We start from the raw sequence: 4,801 nt of genomic DNA, 5'->3' as shown, positions 1-4,801 counted from the left end.
TGTGCCACACATGGACGCGCTCACCAACGGGAAGCTCTTGAGACCCTTCACTTAGGGTTTTTGTGGAGCCTCCATTACATAAGCCGTGTAGATCACCACCGGGGATCAGCTCAACGCCCAGCTCAGCCCATCCTCGAACTCGGCCACGGCTGAAAGGCTTGTTATAAACATCGGAAGACGCTCCTCTCACACCCCGTCACTCGGGGGAGTTCCAAGGCTTCTAGATGCTCTCCTGTCAGGAACCAGGACAAAGACCAAACATATATTTCTTTTTAAACAAAATATATGTATTTTTGATTGGAGGCCCTGACTATCTGTTAGGTAGGTGGTTAGGATCTCCGGCTCCCAAACAAAATATTTATACAGCTGTTCCTCGGTATCCATGGGGGACGGCTTCCAGGACCTCCCCGAATACCAAAATCCACAGACGCTGAAGTCCGTTAAAATAAGAACTTCAGACAAATTAAATTTAACAGAGTTCAAGTGGCCAAAGAAGGAGTCTGGAGTCCGGCAGCCTCCAGAACCAGGTTGGGAGGGACCCCGGGCTGCCACATGGTGGGGTAACATCGACCGGCAGACGCGGCCAGGGCACAGCAGCTGGCGTGGCTACAGCCGGCCTCTGCCTCGGCTGACCTGGCTGGCACGGTTGGCCGGCACGGTTGGCCGCGTGCTGCAAGAGGGGGCTGCAGCCTGTTCGTACACCAAGTCGGCTTACAGTCCATCGTGAATGGGGAAACCCTTAGGCAGAACTGATTAATAAAATGTTTGTGGAGGCAGCTTTAGGCCAAACTTAATTTGAAAGTCCTTGATATAAAATGGGGGAGTATTTGTAGATGACTGAGGCCCTCCTCCCATATACTTTAAGTCATCTTTAGATACTTATGACACACAATACGGTGTAAATGCTATGTAAATAGTTGTTACTCTGGATTGTTTAGGGAATAATGACAAGAAAAAAGTACATGTTCAGTACAATTTTGTTTTTTCAAATATTTTCCAACCTCAGTCGGTTGAATCCGTAAATGCAGGCCCCAAGGACACGGAGGCCTGATTGCATGTTTATGCACATCATAGATATGTATTATTAATAAGAAGAGAAACAAAACCTCACCTGAAGAGGTGGCCCAGAGAGTCTACTGGCCCTGCAATTCTTTCATAAAACCTCCAGCGAGGCCTTCAGGAAATCCCCCTCCCGGCTCCCTCCGCCAGCCCCCCTCTGTGACCGCACAGTCTCTGCCCCAGGCTCCACCCCTCAGCCACAGGGCTCTCTACTGGGTGTCCCCATGTTGTCCCTGGGGGCCACAGGGGTAGTGGCTGGTGGAGATGATGGGAGCTATGGGGGGGGGGGGCGCGATTCAGGCCACCTGGAGGTTGGGGGAGGCAGCGGGAGGGGAGATGAGGCCCAGAGGGGCTGAGGTTTGCAGCAGGGCAGAACAGGCCACGCCCTCACCTGGCTGCTGCTACTCTGCAGGCCTTGGAGGAGGGAAGCTTGGAAAAGAGGCCCTTACAGGGGGAATTTGGGGTGTGGCAGGTGTGTCCCTAGGGATACACATTGTCTGGTGGTGATGGGGCCTGTTGGGAATGTTGGTCTCTTGGAGAAAGGTGTTCAGGGCACTTTTCACAGTGAGCGGGCTCAGTACTCTGGGCCTCCTGAAACCCCAGCCCCGAGACCCCTCCTGGGCAAGGACCCCTTTGCGGTTTAAGCCCCAAATACATATTTCTTATTATATCACAGTACAATGTCACACCTATCAATGGGTGTTTTACATTAATTAAAATAGTAATTATATTTCCTATTTCTGGAAGTTTTTTGGAAAGAGAATCTCTTTCAAATTACTGTCCAGAATTTATAGTCTACTGTTCTTGATCATATTTTTTTTTTTTTTTTGAGACAGAGTCTGGCTCTGTTGCCTTGGCTAGAGTGCCGTGGTGTCAGCCTAGCTCACAGCAACCTCAAACTCGTGGGCTCAAGCGATCCTCCTGCCTCAGCGTCCTGAGTAGCTGGGACTACAAATGTGCACCACCATGCCCGGCTAATTTTTTCTATATATTTTTAGTTGTCCAGATAATTTCTTTCTGTATTTTTAGTAGAGATGGGGTGTTGCTCTTGCTCAGGCTGGTCTCAGTCTCCTGACCTCAAGCGATCCTCCCCCTTTGGCCTCCCAGAGTGCTAGGATTACAGGCATGAGCCACCGCACCCGGCCGTTGATCACATTTTTAAGCTTCTGTTTTATTTCTTTAAACATATAAAACACAATTATTTTATATGCCCGATAATGCCAATATTGTCTGCAGTTTGGTTTTCTGGTTGTAACTTTATTGTCTGGGGTTTCTAAAGGTTCTTACTCATGGTCATTTTTTCCTTGTGTGCTTTGGGACATTTTGGGCAACTGTCTATTCCTTCAAGAGTTAGCTGTGGGAAGTTGTTGAAACCTGGATTGAATTTGCATTTCTCCAGAGAATATTTGCAGTTACCCATTTTTAAAATTGATTTCTAGTTTTGTTACCTTGCAGTCTAAGTCTTATAAACTTTCTCTTTTTAGAAATCAAGTTTGTAAACTAAAATAAAATCTTTTTTTTTTTTTTTGAGACAGAGTCTCACTCTGTTGCCTGCGCTAGAGTGAGTGCCATGGCGTCAGCCCAGCTCACAGCAACCTCAAACTCCTGGGCTCAAGCAATCCTACTGCCTCAGCCTCCCAAGTAGCTGGGACTACAGGCACGTGCCACCATGCCCAAGCTAATTTTTTTTTTCTCTATATTTTTAGCTGTCCAATTAATTTCTTTCTATTTTTGGTAGAGACGGGGTCTCGCTCTTGCTCAGGCTGGTCTCGAACTCCTGAGCTCAACAATCCGCCCGCCTCGGCCTCCCAGAGTGCTAGGATTACAGGCGTGAGCCACCGCACCCGGCCTCTAAAATAAAATCTTAAATCCCTCTAGCCAACTGAATGGACTCCCTCTCCGCCAAGGGAATGCCCCAAAATAAACCCTTAAAGCTGAGTTGCTGGCCACAGGGAGAAGGGAGGTCCGACATGCCTAGCTATGCCTTATCCCTTTTGGAGTTATTTTATTACAAAAATCATTACAAAATACAAAATCACTAACAAGCCTAAGGCCATGTAAGACCAACTTAAAGTGCACCTGCGGGTCATCCATTTACCGAACAGATCGTTTGAGTCTGGGTGTATGTCCCACGGCTTGTCTCTGATTAACAGACTTCCTTAACTTAAAACATTCCAAATCCTTAGACAAAGCTTCATTTCTTTAACCATTTACGAATCAAAGAGTCTTTAAACGCACCTATAACCTGTAACCCCCTGCTTTGTGATGTCCTGACTTTCTGGGCCAGATCAATGTATGCCTTTCATGTATTGATTTGTGATTTCACGTGTAGTTCCCCTCTCCCTAGAATGCATAAAACCAAACTCTGACCCAGCCACGGTGAGACCACGTGCTCCAGGCTTCTTGGGCGTGGCTCTCCAGGCCATGGTTGCACATATTTGGCTCAGGATAAACCTTTCAGAATTATTTTACAGAGGTGCGTTTCTTTCCATTGACTGATGTTTGTTATGTTCACCGAATGAATAATCAGTGTTACGTATTTAGGGTGTTCTGCGCCCTGTTTATGGAATAGTACATTCTGTGACTGACCACAAGCAGCAAAGTGCAAGGTGTATTCTGTTCTCAGTTCAACTCCATCTCTGAGCCTGGGCCCGGGAGGCAGGAGAGTCAAGCTCGGTCACCCTGGGGCCCCGTCCCGGGGTTGCGGGCAGGAGGGCGGTGCAGCGACACTGCTACACAGGCTAGGGCCGGTCTCCGCTCTCAGCTCAGGCGTGGAGGCCCCGAAGCTCTAAGGCATCTGCTTCAGCACGTGGCGGAGGTGGCAGAGTTTACTCGAAGACAACCCCAGCCCCTGTAGTCCCCTCACCCGGCCCTCCCGCTCTGAGGCTGGGGGATGCGGGAAGGTTGTGTGGTGGGAAAGTCGACGCCGGAGGGAGGGTGGAGGCGGGGAGGCCAGAGCCTGGAGGTCGTTCCTATCAGCAGGCTCACCCCAAAGCTGGCTTCGCCCTGGGCTTTCTGGGTTTGCGGGGCTGTTGGGTGAACGGGCCACTCTTTCCTTTCCAGAAGTGACCAGGTGTGGCGGTGAGTTATGTGGCCGCTCTACTCCTAGGCCGTGGGGTATAGCCTTGACTTTATCGGGAGGGCACAACGGGAAACCGAGGGTCTAAGCAGGGGAGCGATGCGTGACCTGCATGTTATAAAGATCCCTGGCTGTGCCAGCGGGAAGGGGGCTGGGGGGCCAGAGTGAAGGCAGGGGTGTGAACTACCCCAGGGTGGAGGATACTCACACCCCTCGCTCCGCAGCTCCCTGGCAGGCTCCCCTCGGACGTGTCCTGCGGCCTGGGGGTCCCCCCTCCCTGGAGGGGCCCCAGCCACGCAGCCGGGCCAGGCTCGACCTTGAGCAAGGCCAGGCTGGCTTCCCGCCAGGAGGCTGGGTCTGAAATGGTGGAGAAATTCCTGCATTTCTCCGGTTGGCCTGGAAGGGATCAGGTTACCTTCTGGTCCGCAGACAGAAGGGGCTCCCCTTGCAAGGGGGAGCAGGGCCAGGGGCCGACGCAGAGGCCCCCCTTGGCCGTCGGCGGGGTACGGGGCCGAGGTTGCGGGGCCCTGCGGCTCGGCGGGGCAGGCGGGCGCCCGGACACGGGCCGGGGGGCGAGCGCGGGAGGCGAGGGGCGGGGGACGCGAGGCCGAGACTCTCGGGCCTGGTCTCGGTGGCCGGGCGCGTGGACTCTGCGCCGCCGCC

Source organism: Propithecus coquereli, unplaced genomic scaffold (assembly GCF_000956105.1).
Source record: "Propithecus coquereli isolate 6110/MARCELLA unplaced genomic scaffold, Pcoq_1.0 Scaffold256, whole genome shotgun sequence".
NCBI classification, from domain to species: Eukaryota; Metazoa; Chordata; class Mammalia; order Primates; family Indriidae; genus Propithecus; species Propithecus coquereli.
This window is presented reverse-complemented; position numbering follows the sequence as displayed.